Source organism: Rhinatrema bivittatum, chromosome 6 (genome assembly GCF_901001135.1).
Source record: "Rhinatrema bivittatum chromosome 6, aRhiBiv1.1, whole genome shotgun sequence".
NCBI classification, from domain to species: domain Eukaryota; kingdom Metazoa; phylum Chordata; class Amphibia; order Gymnophiona; family Rhinatrematidae; genus Rhinatrema; species Rhinatrema bivittatum.
This window is the reverse complement of record NC_042620.1, coordinates 109101736-109118960: the sequence shown is the minus strand read 5'-3', so window position 1 is coordinate 109118960 and position 17225 is coordinate 109101736.

Genomic DNA, 17225 nt, shown 5'->3' with positions numbered 1-17225 from the left:
CGGCTCTTTCAGAAGCGAAAACAAATCCTTTGAATCCACAAAGCTCCTATGGTGTGTTTGTTGGGCTGGATAAAAAGAACTGATTATTAGGGGGGATGGGCAGGGAGGAGATAAAGGCGGGACAATTAATGAAGTAATCACTATGTGGGAAATGTATATACACAAATAATTGGATTTTCTTGATCAAAGGGCCCCCCTTACCGCCTAGAGACCAGCGCACCGGGTGCACAAGACACCCAATCCCCCTCCCTTTTGCTTTTGTTGCAATTAAGGATTTGTAGCAAAGTCTAAAGTGACCATGTGTCTCTCTTATCTTGGTACAAATCTGCCTCGCTTATTCCAGGCTTGGGTTCGTTGTTAGAGCAACATAAAAACGACTTGTTTTCCGAACAAAAAGTTCACTTGGGCAGTACTTGGAAGATTCCACCTCACAAAAAAGGACTCTTGTACAATTTTTCCACACTACTTTTTCTAAGGAAAGTACAAATAAAATGAATACATGTTTCGCCAAAAAAAAAATAAAATGCGGTGCTTTGCTTTCATCAATCACAACTTTATTGGGCATCTGCTGGTACTGCTCAACTTGGCTGAGCTCAGCAGTGATGCCTTTGATTTATATTATATTTATGAATTTTGTCCACTTAAAACAGTATCGATCAAAAAATAATAAAAAAAGTAATAGGTGTGGGTTTTTTCAACAAAGCAACAGGTCGTTTTTAGCAACACCTATACATAAATACAATTAACAGATGTTAATAATCAGTGCAGTAAACATTTTCTGTTAATGTGTGGGACTTCTAAAACTGGATTATTTTCTTTGGGGTTCTTAGCTTGTTTATCTAATTTGCATTAATAAATGCAGAAATATATGTATATGTGTTTATATAAATATACAGATATACATATATATGACGATAATAAAAGGATCTTATAGGAAGAGAAGATTATAATTTCTGTGTAGCAGTTTTGATGACTGGGTGAAACTGTCCAGTGCATGAGTTTGTTGAGATGAACTCTTTGGAACCTGGAAACTGTTTTACCAGCTCTCAACTTGAGTCTCTGCCTTAGACTTCTTTTGGGTTTCCTTTAGTTAAGTAGGAAAAAGACAACATTTAGAAAAGAGAACCTGCCTTTCCAGATGCAAAAACAAAAACTTTTCCTTAAACCTCAATATCGCATGCACATTTATAGCAAACTTCCAATACATTAAATGGCATTACAACTTTCCCTAGAATAAAAATGTGCTATACGATCTTTATCCAGTTCTTTTGTCTCCGCTTGTCACCTCTAAGGCTAATGAAACTATAGGATAGCTGGGAAGTACCATCCCTTATCCTACTCCAGACAAATAAACCAAAATACACATCGGGCTGTATTTTCCTGAAAAGGTGTCTAGGTCATTCGAGGAAAGAAAGAGACCGAGTGGGACAGTGCTGTCATGCCTTATTCAACAAGGCATCTGTAAATGAGCTGACCGCAGACAAGCTTGCAGTTCACTAGCCTTGAAAATTGCAGGAGAGAATGACATTATTAATGTTTTGAGAAACCCTGATAAAAGTCAGTAGTACCATCGCGGCTTTCTTTGTGGAACTCCTGCACAGCCCGTTCCTTCAGGTAACTCAATCTCATGAGTAGTCGTTGGGTTTAATTGTATTCGCACTGCCAGGGAAGCCTTTTTAAATGCCAGCATGCAAAGATCTTTATCTGGCTTTCCTGTAGAAACAATCCTTGTCCGTCTTGGGAGAGATGGAGGGCTTGAATTGGATCGGTTGCTTTGAAGGGATTAAAATGCCAAGTCCTCTCCCACGGCTCCATCATGATTCCCGGGGAAGCGAGCGCCTCCTGCTAACTCCCAGTGCTTGCACCGCACCCTCCGGGTGGGGGCTTTCCACCACGTCATCCCATTGCGATGAGTAGGGAGCCCCGCAAGGATCCAATCAAACTCTCATAAGTATTCCTGCTAATTTGTTTACAGTTCTAAGCTTGATGGTTTATTTGATAAAATCATCAGACCTTGAGCATCAGCCGAACGCGCTTTTTAGGAATGATACATCCTATTTGATTTAATCTCTTAGAAGATTAAAATTTCATTTCTGTGCTTAAGGAAAAATGTGTGTGGGGAGGGGAGGGGGGACTACAGATGACTGATAATGCACCTGTTAGTGCACATTTAAAGTTACACAATTTTGAATCAATAAGAAACAACTGCATTATAGTACATTGGGAAATCATAAGGTTATAGTTTGCAAAATATTCGTCCAAAGACACACAACTGAAGAAAGTCTTTGGAAATACAAGACGCCTAATTATTAATAAGTATTTTATATCTAGATATGGTTTAAATTGTCTTCCATAGTTTATTTTTAAATTAGCAAACTGGACATATATTTCTGGTTTGTAAGATCCATATTTTAAAATTGCTGCAGTGGAACTGGGCGTTATCATTTGTAACAGGTCTTTCAATTTATTACATTTAATAAAGTTTTTCTTAACAAACTAATGTTCTGTTGGACTTCGAAATCTAATGAAAAATACAAAATAAAATAAAATTATGGAAATGACTCGATACTTTATGGCGCAACTGAACTTTTTACAAAATATTTTTCTAAAGGTCTGAAAAAGTAATAAAATCAAGAAATCCTGATAATATATTAGCACGTGGTCTATAGAAAAGGAATAGTCAAGGCTAGGTCATTATTCCAGCTCTCACTGTCACAGAGGTGTGCCATTGTTATATTAATGTATAATGGATTTACGATTATACGTCTTTAATTTTCCTCTTTTTCAGTTTTTAATACTTGAGTTCGAAATACTATGTTTTTCACTCACAAGTGTTTTATAAATTGTAAATGTTTTAAATGATTGCAGTTGTAGTGATTCTATATTGTTCTTTATTCTTTTTAATTTTCCCATATAATGAATTAGTGGAAAATGTGAGGAGTATTTTTTGAAAACAAACTAAAAGGTGCAATCAATTAATTTTTATATAAGAAACACGCCTTTGAATAAGGAATGCCAGAGTTTGAGATCGGTCTGGCGGAATTTTTCTTGTTTCTGAAACCAATGGATACAATATAAAAGCAATTGAGCAGGCAGTTCTCTACAGAAATTATGATTTGTGTTACAACAGAGTTGTCTGAGTCTTCCGAAATGAATTTTTAATAAATCTATGTTTCACAGTTTTTCTATAAAATTGCAGCAGTTGAAGATCAAAGCGCAACGTTTATTTTCGGTATTTGTAGCAGCTATCAGTAACTATTAGTCTGAAAGAGAAAAAGTCGATATCATTTACACAAATTTACTATTTTCATGAAATTATTTGTGACAAAAAACATAGGTCTTGTGGATCTCTTACCACTAACAGTATAATCTCGGACTTTTTGTTTGGGAGTGACGGAAAGGAAAATGTGTTTACAGGCAGAATCCATCCATACAAGGAAAGTGTATATTATATGAAGGATCAGAATTAGGAACCTATTATAGTCAGCAAACATGAAAGAAATACTTTTTGGCCACAAAGTATAAGCTTTTGGATGTGGTTCAAGCGAACATTATAACGCCTAAACTGCAGTATTTTATAACAAGGGGACAGTGCAATCTGCAAATCACAGTCCCAACCCAGGCAGTATTATAAATAGTGGATCACTTGTTCTCTGGGCCTTCTGTACGTCCATACCCCAGAGAGTCAGTTTCCCCGGAACAAATAGGACTGCCGTCGCACACTCCAAAGAACAACCACAGCAAACACAGGAAATGCCAGATTTACAGGTTCCCTTTTAGGGCTGCTACATCTTCTGATGGCAGAGTTAGGTGGATTTTGCATTCCAAAGTCTCCGTAGCTCCTTCTTGAATGTTTCTTTTCTTTTTTTTTTTTTTTACATTGTGCATACGTGACCTACGGAAATAAAAGAATTTCCTGTTACACTTTAGGAAATGTATCTGCAATAGCGATTTTCTTGTATTTCGAATTTATGGTAGTCAAAAATACTTGTTAGTTTGGTGCAATCTAATTCTGTGTGATAAACATACAAATGATTGATGGGGGATAAACATAAAACCAATTTTCACTACAGTATTTATATTAATAGCGGATGCTGCTAATACAAAGCTGACATACTTTTATACAAGTTTACGTTTCTTACAGAATGTGTATTCTAAAGTTGAAACATAGAAATTAATATGTTTCATACTAAAGTGTATCCGCTTCCCTTTTCCTTCTTAGACCGGACAGGCCACAAGTTACATTTTGTTACATTATTAGACCTTTAAACAAGTGCCGCATATCCTACAACAAAATAAGGTCCTAATATTATTTGAACTCTGGCATTTCCCATGTCTGTTTTACACCATGTTTCTGATTTGTAAAAAGTGCTTCAGGCTATCGGGCACTTGAACTGTGATAATGGCACACAGAGTTAGCGAAGGACATCTGCGAGTTCCCTCGGTGATCTACAACAAAGTCATACTTAGCGCAGTCACTCAGCAGGCCTTTGAAGTCCTGCTCCGGCAGAAAGCAGCTATTGTTCCCAGCCCTCAACATGGAAGAGATCAAACCTTGCCCTCTCCCATTCGCAGAGATATTTTTTTCCCTTGCAACCTGATACCCTTTCTTTTTACCTTTGAGGTTTAGCAATTGTGACTCTTTAAGAAATTGACTAAACTACAAAAGCGGTTGCCCTAAGGTTTACACGGGCAGATTAGGTAGTACACATGGTGTGTGGGCAAGTAACATCCTGAGTTTTAGGCATAGCACCAGGTGGGTCTGTCTCCTTAGCATACAATAGGGAAAAAACACTTTCAAGGAATTCCTTGCCTAGACCAGAATATGACAAAGGTCTGTTTACAAGTCTTTCCAGGAACTGGTGGGGTGGGAATCGTCCACAACACCACACTTAGCTTCACCCCAGTCAAAACACAGTCGAATTACTTTTATTTATACTTCAAGGGTCCCATTTTAGACTTCATATTAGAGATATAAATAATAATTGCCTGATTCTATAACAGCGCTGTCTACCTGTCATTTAAACTGTCTACATACTGTGTATCTCTCCAGCCACAATGCTACAATATTTATATCAAGTAACAGCTTGCAATTTCCGACTTCTCTGGCACCAGGCATCTCTGATATTCTTTTTTTTCTCTTAGCTCTGTAACATGCATTTGAGGAGCAGAAGCAGAAAGATTGCAAAAAACAGATAACCTGAAAGGATAAATATATAGAGAGAGAAAGAGAGTACATGTCCGTGCAGAAGCTTGGGTGAAAAAATACAGAGGGGCTCACAAGGTAGTGCGTCTGTGAGAACTCCCACGCATGTTCAGTGGTAAAAGTTACTGAGCTAGAAAGATGAGCCCATTCGGTGCCATCAGATGATGCCACCCAAGTGTCATAGCTAATTCAGCCCTGCTTGTGGATGGAGAAAGCAGAGCAAATTGTGTAATGAATGGTCTGGGAAAGGTGGAAAGACCTCTATTCATAAAGCAAGGGGATATTGCTGCTTTACAAGTCATTGGTGAGGCCTCACCTGGAATACTGTGCTCAGCTCTGGAGGCTGTATCTCAGAAAAGATAGAGGAAGGCTGGAGATTGTCCAACTAAGATGTTGCAAGGTTTCTAAAGGAAACTCTATGAGATGAAATGAGACTGAAGGAACTTAATATGTATATCCTAGAAGAGAGACAAGGTGGGGAGATATGATACAGACACTTAAATACCTGAACAACATTAATGAACAGGAAGCCAAGCTTTTTCAGAGGAAAGGAAGCTGTAGAACTAGGGGTCACAATATGAAGCTCTAAGAGGGTAGATTCAGGAACAATGTTGGAATACAGATTTTCACACTGAGGATGGTGGATGCTTAGAATGTGCTCCTGAAGGAGATGGTGATGAAAGGATAGTGACAGACTTCAACAAAGCATGAGATAAGCACGGAGCATTCTTAGTAGCAAGACAATGCTAATGATGGCACTGGGCAACCTTCACTGAGCAACAATTGCAACCTGGGGCAGCAGTGATATGGCTGCTTTGTGCTTCCTAGAAGCATGGGGAAACCTGCATGGAGCGGCAGCTGCAACCCTGAAGGGATCACAATGAGATTGAGGATTGGGTTCCATGTGGGAATGTGATCAATTTTGAGTAAATGAGCATAAAATCGCTGCTGTGCAGACGAGATGGGCCTTTTGGCCTTTATCTGCCATTGTTTGCTCTCGGGCCGATAGAGTAAAGTACGCACAGGCCAAGTGCACTGTTAACACCCATTTGGACGTGCGTTTTCGACGCGCTATTTTTACCCCTTATACAGTAAGGGGTAATAGTGCATTGAAAACGCGCAACCAACCCCCCCCCCCCCCCCCCCCCCGAAACTAATAGAGCCCGCAACATGCAAATGCATGTTGATGGGCTATTAGTTATTCCCGCGCAATACAGAAAGTAAAATGTGCAGCAAAGCCGCACATTTTACTTTCAGAAACTAACAGGGGAAGTGTACAGAAAAGCAGAAAAAAACTGTTTTTCTGTACACCCTCCGACTTAATATCATAGCGATATTAAGTCAGAGGCCCCAAAATTTAAAAAAAATAAAAAAAAATAAAAATAAAAAATCTGCCTGCGGCCTGGAAGATGGATGCTCAATTTTGCCAGCATCCAATTTCTGAACCTGTGGCTGTCAGCGGGTTCGAGAACTGACGCCGGTAAAACTGAGCGTCGGCTGTCAAACCTGCTGACAGCCGCAGCTTCTGTCAAAAAGGAGGTAGCGTGTCCCTAGCACCTCCTTTTACCGCGGGCCCTTATTTGCATATTTTTATTTACTGAATCGCGCGCCCAGGACAGTGGCCTGGGCGCGCGTTGGGAGAGCAGGCTCTCACCAGCTCTCCCGCGTCTTACTGTATCAGCCTGTATGTTACCATGAAACCACTGCCCCAGCCCAAGCAAACACTTTGCACAATCTGTCTATCCTCTAGCTTTCAGCCTGTGTGATCAAGAAGATCCACTCCCTTGTTTAAAAGGTCGCTCTCACCTACAAGTCACATCAACTGCACATGAGAGTCAACTTCTGAACAAGCTGCAGTTCTATCACCCACCCCAAAGAATAATGCATAAACCACAGGAAATTTTCTGAGTCCCTTCCTCAACTGTTTGTGTGGTATTCACACTTAGCAGGAACCTGTGTGATGCCTGCAGGGGAATCTGCTAAGTATGGGCCCAGCAGGATCTTAATTTACATATATTTAGAGTGATGAAGGTGACTGAGGAGGAATTATAAAAACTGTAAATACTTATTTCGTCTCAGATAATAAAATATAATCAGAATAAAAGGAGTTACTATGATTGTTTTCTTAAACTGCCAACTGAATATGTAAATCATATTTTGCTAACATGGTTGCTTTAAGTGAAAAAATACATTTGCACATCTACTCTCACTCCTCTCTCATGAACACTAAAAAATGTCACAGCTTCCCAAGAATCCAGATTTTCTCAGGTGCAGCCACTAGAAATAAAGCCCACATTTTTTAAATTATGGCTTTCAAACCACAATGTTTAACTCCACACTATTCAAACAGGACATAAGACATATACCTTAAGAAAATAGTTTTATACAGATTTTATAAGGAATTAGCATAATAGCTTATTATGAGATACTGAAAACTGCAGAGTATTCATACACATAATAAAGGAATCATTTTTTAAGGGAACAAAGGAGCTGATCAACAGCTCATCTCCAAATCAGCCCTAGGGTAGTTCTAGAGCTGTTTGAAGATCCAGGAGTGAAGCAAACCCGAGAGAGAACATAAAAGACAGTCAGAGGACCAGTCACTTACCCAAATGCTGCCAGCTCATACTTGGGTTCTACAGCTGTCAAGCAAACAGCATGCGTAAGTACTGTTAATATAACATGTTGGGGCACACATATAGTTACCATCCTTCCAAATGCAGGGTACCTTTTGGAATTTATCTTTTATATGAAAGGACCTAATTCAATGATTTTTGGAACTTTGGGGGACCAAATAGTTTTATCCAATTTGATCTGCAACGTGAGAATATATGGTAATTGATTCCCAGTTCTATTCAGTAGCAAGGCTCATGTAGAAAATATTCGAGGGATACACTCTGTACTAAAATGTCATAGTTCCAGATTACTAATTTAATAGAATAGGATTTGGAATTATGAACTGCAGGATCTTCCAGACCTTATTGTATCCAAAAGTATTTGCCTGACTCAGAAAGATAGAGCTGCAGCTGCTGTTAGCTTAAAACTTAATATAAACATATTTTTTAATATGTGCTAAGGTCTGGGACTAATTACAAAATGTTTGAGCACATTTGGCTTATGGAAACAATGTGCCAGTAGTTTGTGAAAGGAACATGTTTGCTTTGAAATTTATTTGCACTACTGTAGCACAACGATAATTAGCTACTCGCTTCCCTGCATTACTCTTGAAAGTACTTTTGACAAAACTGCTTAATTTATAAATTGATTCATGTCATAATCACTCGATTCTATCAATGTTCATACTGAAATGTACTCAGATAATCAGAGGACTACAATAAATGCAACTGCATTGCACACTGGAATGTTGTACAGTTTCCATGATCATGAGAGGAAACATCTGCCAAGAAAATGTTAATATCTATCCATGCACAGAATTCTGAACCTCATGGGAAGGTTCTGGAATGGCTGGGACAGGGATCCCACATTCCGTTTGACCTACCTCCAGGATGTTTAGTTCATCAGTTCCTTGTCCCACTATTACAGGAGAACTGCTCAGTTCAGGTGGAAGCAAGGCAGCATAACCATGCAAGCAAGTTAACATACTTTAAAGGTGTTCAGTAACAGTATAATTTACAATCCAGGTGACGTGGATGGTTGCTTTAATAGTGATATCATCATTAAATAACATGATTCCTCCCACTTGACCTGGATTGTGACTCACATGTCATTTCAATATAAGCCTACTGAAAAAGCAGTGTTTTGCTGTTTATTTGTGCTCTTGTTGGTTTCATTGAACTTTAAAGATGCACAATACTTAAAAAGTCAACATTGGTGAGTCAATAGGTTTATACAAAGAATGGTAGAAATCTCTTGAAAAAACAATCAGACCTACTCAATGCTGTAACTATTAAACTATTTGTCTCTTTTCAAGGCATTTGGATTGATATTAAAGTGTAATGTAAAACTGGGAGGCACTGAAATATTTTTTTTGCTGCCTCACAGTAATGTTCTGTTTGCCTTCCATGACTGCCTTAGCAGATGGGAAGTGTACCGGAAAGTCCAGTACATTAGCCAGAATATTCATTGTAATAGTTTTATAAGATTAGGTTTTTTTTATTTTTATTTTATTTTTTATAAATTTTAAACAAAATTACAAAGGATTTACACTTTGTACAGAAATTAGAAATTCAATTCATTTACAAACAGCTTCACAGCTTATACAAATAAGAAACAATATTAATTACATAAATCCCCAAGTTTTAGGGAGAGGAGGTACTACTAATAGGAGTTTTATATGGAAATAAATTATAAGATAGCCATAGCGTGCATTATTCTATCCTTCCTTTATTCACTCACCTATAGGGCTCTCCTGGACAGAGGGATTAGGCAGTAGTCTCTTCCTATTATCAAGCAATATGTTTAACTGTTCAGGTACAAAGAACACATAAGTAACATTATCCATTTTTAGAATACACCTGCAGGGGTATCTGAACATGAAGCTAGCACCTAAAGAGCGAGCCTCCTATCTCATTGCCAGGAACCCCCTCCTCCTCTCCTGGGTCACTTTTGCCAGATCTGGGAAAATCTGCACTGTTTTCCCCAGGAATTCTACCCCCGAATACTGAAAATAATTTCTCATTATGAAACTTACATCCTGTTCATATATGAAAGACACAAGTAAGGTGGATCTCTCCACTATCTCAGATGTTGAGGTTTCTAAGAAAGCTGTTAAATTTCCCATATCAATTGTTTGAGGAACAGCCATTTCTCTAGTCCTTGCGAAAGGTAAGAAGTAAACTATTAAAAGCTGGAATGTTCTCCGGGGCAATATGTAATACTTCCAATAGATACTTGCGGAGTGTTACTCTCAGTTGTTCTCCCACAATCTTGGGGAAATTGAGAAACCTCAAATTCAGGTGTCTCAGTTTATTTTCCAACTGCTCCATTTTCCTGAATCAAAGCTGCCTGTGTTTCTTGGGTCTTCTTACTTTGGTCCTCTAATATTTGAATTCTCTGTTGATGATCATTATATCTGGAGTTGAAATCCTGGGTTAAACCAGGAGCCAAAATGGCGGCAGTGTAGCAGCATAGCTCAAATCGCTGTCGGAGTTTCTTCTGTTTCTTCTCTGAGATTTTTGCGGCGTTATGGCTCCAGAACGAAAAGGAAGAGTAAGGGTTTATCTCGCGATCCCCCAACCCCCTTCCTTCTGGACAGCGAGCTATTACTGAGCTAGCGGCACTCTACCCGAAGATGGAGGAGCTAAACCCCGCTGCGTCGGTCGTTGGAGGAGCAGCAGCCTATTCTGGGGAAACAACCTTAAGCCCTCCGGACTCACGTACTCCTCCAGTGCCGGTACCCCAGAAGTTCTCAAGCCCGGTGAGTGCCAAAATAGACCCGATGTGTTCTATGCAAGCAGGAGCGGGAATCGCCATGGGAACTGGGAGTGAAGAACAAGGCCTGGAAGGTGGAGAAATGGATGGAAGGCAAATAGCAGGCAAGGCCACAGGACAGATTGTTTCTTCAAAAGTTTTTACTGAATGTATTATCGGTTGGGAGCTCGCTGGAGCTAGATGCCCCGAACACCATTTTCCCTAAACCAATGATAGTGACTCTGGACTTGTTATGGGAACTCGTTGCCAAACTGGGAGTCGCAATGCAAGGTTATTCCTAGCAACAAAATATAATTTCTACTAAGATTAGTTTTTTTAAATATATGATTTGTTTAAAAATCCATACATCATTTGTAATCTTTTTATTAAGTCAGCACGTGAAAATATACAAAATATAGAGTACATATTCAAATAAGATATAGTAGGGTTGACACCCTACTATACACCCTGCAATAAAATACAACAACTATAGTTCTTACATTTTGTTTTATCAAAAATTGACAAAGCTAGACTAATTATCCCAAAGACTAAAGAAATAGACCTGTTGGGTAAAATCCTAAAATATGAGCACTGCCTATGATCCTACATCATGTTTTCACTATTTCTATTACAAGTTTTGTGTGTGTATACGCATGCACATGTGCATGAGTTTGTTTGTGTGCCTGTATGTGTGTGTGCATGAGACTATAGCAGTTACAATGATCCTTACAATCAGCATTCCTTTAGTCAACATCCCATCTGATAAATGGCTCCTAGTTATCAGGAAAACGCTGCATTGTTCAATGAATATTCCTTTTGCATCTTGTAAACTTCCACTCTTTACTTCGGTACAGAGAATGCAGGTTTACAGTTTTAACCATATTTCCCCTGCTGTAGTTAGCACTTGAGGAAAACGTAATAAAACCCCAAACAATCCACAAATCATTGGGAAACTCATTCTTGACAAGTCAGACACAAAACGAGAGCATGACACCTCCATAATCTCAGAGGTCCAGAGTCTGGTCATGAATGTACAGCTCAACAACCGGTTGCTCAAATATATCCAAATCACAGATATCCCCGATCTGATTTTCTTTTTACACAGTAGTAATGACAAGTGCCATCTAATCCTTGTGGGCAGCATAAACAATGAACAAAAATGTGCAGTCTAAAACTGGTGAGAAACACATTCTCAACATTCAGGATAGCTTGTTGTCTATAGAGGTGAAGCCCCATTTATTTATTTTTTATTTATTTTATTTATATACCGACATTTGATCGAGATATCACATCACATCGGTTTACATTCAGCTACTGTAGGTATTTCTCTATCCCCAGAGGGTTTACAATCTAAGTTTTCGTACCTGATCCCATCTGACTGAACAATAGAGGCTGGATGCACTAAAGGGGTTTTCCCTTTTTAAGTGTATGGGAACAAAGCATGTTACCTTTGGCCCTAAGTGTTAGACCCAGCTGGGTCCTGAATTAGCTTATCATACTAAATGCTATCCACTTTCTACTGCAGCATCAGAGTCAGGATGCTAGCATATCCTGCCCCACTGTGGGAAAATAGAGGACATAAGATGGTCTGTTCTGCAGCTGTGGGCCAAGATGCAGCATGGAGCAACATCCGGGAGTCCTCTTTAAAGTATGCTAACTCACACCTTTGTTACTTTGGTCTAGATTCTAAAAGATTGTGCACCTTAGAGTGGATGACAGCATTTCCATCCCCTGTATTTTATTTCTCATTGTAATTTAAATAAAGCCGTGTTTTAGTTGGAATGTTCGCACTTGGACTTTTTGGGGTCCATAATGATCTGCTGTGTGGCAGCATTGCTGAATATACCCAGCTATCTTAAAGTTAGCCAGATAAGTTTATCTGGCTAACTAAGACAGCCTTGTGGCTCGACCAAAATTAGCCAGATAACTCGATTCCTCCCTGATCTGCCCATTCCCTGTCCCTGAGTTATGCAGCTAAAAACTTAGCCAGATAAGTCACTTATCCAGCTAAGTGGTGTCCACTGATCATAGCCAAATATTCAACGGTGTCACTTAGCTGGATAAGTCCAATTTATCTAGCTAATTTTTTTTTTTTTTTTTAATATTGGGCTCTGTATATTTTTGGTTTAATGGAACAAAGCTATAACACAGCCTGGCATACATGCACAGAATGAAAAGCAAATTACAATAACATTTGGGTGGGGGTAAGTTCCTTACTTAATATATTCCAGAGTCAACCTATGCTCCAAGTGATTTCACCATGCTTTCTCTTCTCTTATTTGTCACTGCTTCTCCCGCCAGACAGTGCCATATTTATTTATTTATTTATTTAGACATTTTATATACTGTCATTCCATTTATAGATTACAACGGTTTACAAAGTGACCTTCATAGTTATAACTTAACAGACTAACAAACAGAATGGAATAAATGAAACAGTTACCAACAGGAAGTGGATGCCTCAGTTGACAAACAAATATATTTGTACTTGCAATGTCTCACGGCCGCTGATATAATTTATAATAAAAATTTAAATTTGTATTTCGATCCTCATATATTTTAAACTTACTATTCTTTGCTTCTCCGCTTTTCTACGGGCTAAGCCGGGCAAAGCTGGGCAAAGCCGCGCGCCCCTTTGGCGTCACGCCGGCAGCAGCATCGCACCGCAGGCGCTGGTCTTTTATGTGAGCTGACTCCTCCCACTGACCGGCAGGCCAGGAGCTGAGAAGGTAATGTGATATCCAAAGAACGCTTACCCAGGGCAGCATTTAGGAAATGATTCAGCGGCTACACTCACCACAAATGTAAGTCTTTAATGCAAGCTGACTCCTCCCACTGACCAGCAGGCCAGGAGCTGAGAAGGCAATGTGATATCCAAAGAAAGCTTACCCAGGGCTGCATTTAGGAAATGATTCAGCGGCCGGGACAGGTGTTTTTAATATATTTACATTTGCAGATGGCACAAAATTATTCCAAGTTATTAAATTACAAATTAATTGTGAGAAATTGCAGGAGGACCTTGTGAGATTAGTTTAGTTCAGTTTAGTAACATTTATATACCGTTACATCAGACATGCCTTCACAACGGTTTACAAGTACATTTTTGAAATACAATAATTATAAAATAGGAAGAGCTAAAAAACTACAAAGAGAAAATAAATAAATCAGCTGTTACAATAAAATCAAAATAAAAACAGTTAACATCATAAAAATTAAAATAAAATTATAAACTAAATAAAAACTAAATAAAATCCTGGGAGACTGTAAAGCCAAATGGCAGATAACGTTTAATGTGGATAAGTGCAAAGTGATGCACATGGGGAAAAACAGCACACACTATAATTACACAATGTTAGGTTCCATAAGAACATAAGAACATAAGAAATTGCCATGCTGGGTCATGCCAAGGGTCCATCAAGCCCAGCATCCTGTTTCCAACAGAGGCCAAACCAGGCCACAAGAACCTGGCAATTACCCAAACACTAAGAAGATCCCTTGCTATTGATGCAATTAATAGCAGTGGCTATTCCCTAAGGGGCGGATTTTAAAAGGGCCGCGCGCCGGCGCACCTATTTTGCATAGGCCGCCGGCGCGCGTAAAGCCCCGGGACGCGCGTAAGTCCCGGGGCTTTTGAAAAGGGGCAGGAGGGGGCGTGTCCAGGGTGTCCCCGAAACGATGCGGCATTTTGGGGGCGTGCCGCGGCATTTTGGGGGCGGGCCCGGGGGCATGGCGCCAGCCCGGGGGCATGGTCGAGGCCTCCGGACCAGCCCCCGGGACCGGAGGACGGAGCGGGGCTGCCGGCGACGTGCGCAAAGTTAGGGGGGGGTGTTTAGATAGGGCCGGGGGGTGGGTTAGGTAGGGGAAGGGAGGGGAAGGTGGGGGGAGGGCGAAGAATAGTTCCCTCCGAGGCCGCTCCGAAATCGGAGTGACCTCGGAGGGAACCGGCAGGCCGCGCTGGGCTCGGCGCACGCAGGTTGCACAAATGTGCACCCCCTTGTGCGCGCCGACCCCGTATTTTATAAGATACGCACGGCTACGCGCGTATCTTATAAAATCCAGCGTATCTTTTGAAGATCTACCTCTAAGTCAACTTGATTAATAGCAATTAATGGACTTCTCCTCCAAGAACTTATCCAAACCTTTTTTGAACCCAGCTACACTAATTGCACTAACCACATCCTCTGGCAACAAATTCCAGAGCTTTATTGTGTGTTGAGTGAAAAAGAATTTTCTCCAATTAGTCTTAAATGTGCTACTTGCTAACTTCATGGAATGCCCTCTAGTCCTTCTATTATTTGAAAGTGTAAATAACTGAGTCACATCTACTCGTTCAAGACCTCTCATGATCTTAAAGACCTCTATCATCTCTTCTCCAAGCTGAACAGCCCTAACCTCTTCAGCCTTTCCTCATAGGGGAGCTGTTCCATCCCATTTATCATTTTGGTGGCCCTTCTCTGTACCTTCTCCATCGCAACTAATTCTTTTTTAAGATGCGGCAACCAAAATTGTACACAGTATTCAAGGTGTGGTCTCACCATGGAGCGATACAGAGGCATTATGACATTTTCTGTTTTATTAACCATTCCCTTCCTAATAATTCCTAACATTCTGTTTGCTTTTTTGACTATGATGCCTAGATCTTTTTCCTGGGTGGTAGCTCCTAATATGGAACCTAACATCGTGTAACTACAGCAAGGGTTATTTTTCCCTATATGCAACACCTTGCACTTGTCCACATTAAATTTCATATTAGGAGTTACCACCCAGGAAAAGGATCTGGGTATCATCGTAGACAATTCTTTCAAATCCTTGGCTCAATGTGCGGCAGCGGTCAAAAAAGCAAAGAGAATGTTAGGAATTATTAGGAAAGGAATGGAGAAAAAAATGGAAGATGTCACAATACTTCTGTATTGCTCCATGTGAAAATGCATCTAGAATACAATGTGCAATTCTGGTCACCTTGTCTCAAAAAAGATATAGCTGAACTGGAGAAAGTACAGCAAAGGGCAACCAAAATGATAAAAAGGATAGAATGGCTCCCCATGAGGAAAGGTTAAAGAAGTTAGGGCTGTTTAGCTTGGAGAAGAGATGGCTGAGGAGGGAAATGATGAGTGGAATAGAGCAAGTAAATGTAAATCAACTATTTACTTTTTCAAAAAATACAAGGGGAATCACTTGGTGTGGTGAGTTCAGCAAGACTCTTTTGTCCAGAATTCCAGTGCCACCTCCTAATTTTTCATATTTTTCAAATTCCTACCTATTATTTCTTAGAATCGGAGGTTTGTGATTGTGCACATATATGGACAGATTCGTGATTAAAAGCGTGCAAGAAATGACTACAAAAACAACTAAAAAAGATACAGACAAAAGCAAAACAATAGAATCCAAGATGGAGGAATCGTGAGACAGTTTAACAGTGGCCTGTGTTGCTGCACTTGATCATAAAATTGAGACCATGGATTTTCATATTTATTAGGTAAAAATCTTGATTATTGATATTGATGAACGACTGGATGAGGTTGAGGCATGGATATTCTTTGTGGAAGATACGGTTAGAGCAGCATTAGAAAAATTGCAAGCACTCATAAAACTGGTAACTGAAAAAGAGGCTAAGATCGACAATTTAGAAAATTGAGTGTGATGCAATAAATTAAGATTTGTAGGAATATCTGAAAGCTTCGCTGATGAAGGTGTAATTGATCTGATTGAGAACTGGCTCATACACAAATTAAAAATGTTGGACTTGGTGGGCAAAGTAAAAATGGAACGGGCCCATTGGGAAGGCTCGAAATCTAACATGTGGGCCTGATCAAGAGTGTACAAAGAACAAATTCTGAAAGCTTATTGCAAAGAAAAGGAACTTATGCTAAAGGGCAATAAGGTGCTCATTTTCCAAGAGTTCTCCAGCTCAGTCAAATTTAAAAGGCATAAATTTGTGCCGGGTTGTGTGGAGTTAATTCATTGTGATATTTGCTTTGTGTTCAATATCCTGCTAAGCTCAAGGTTTGGCAAAACTGTAAAATGACAGTGTTCAAGTAGGCTGTGGAAGGTAAGGAGTTTTTGAAACTTGTCAAAAGTTAAAAGATCAGTTATAAGTATTGGAAATAGAAAGATTTATAAGCCTATTTCTCTTTTTTTGGAGCTCAATTGTGATTACTACAGTTCTTTGAATGTAAGATTCCAGATGGCACTAAGTTTTAAACAGTGCAGTTTTGGAATAATTTTCAATGGTGTTTTTATTTTAGAAGATCCATTATCTTTATGTCATGGATGTGAGCCCTTGGGTTGTGGCGTGGTTGACCCAACCTAGCAGGCGAACCTACTAGGCCCATGCTGAAAGCTGGTGAACTCACTCTTACTAGGACTGGAGGCTGAAGCTTCACCTGTACCAACCCTATTCCCTGCAAGTTGAGCCCTTGGGTTCCAGGGGCCAGCAGGTCTTAGGCCAAAGTCCCATAAGAAGCAAACTGACAAAGTTGTGCCTTGGGCAGTGGTCAGGACTGGCGGCAAGCAACAGTATCCAGGTCTAGGCCAAGGTTGAGGCAGGCAGTGAGCAATAGTATCTGGGTCCAGGCTAAGGTCAGAGCAGGCGGCGAGAAGGCAGGTCAGGTCCAGGCTAAGGTCAGGGCAGACAGCAGTCCAGAAGAGT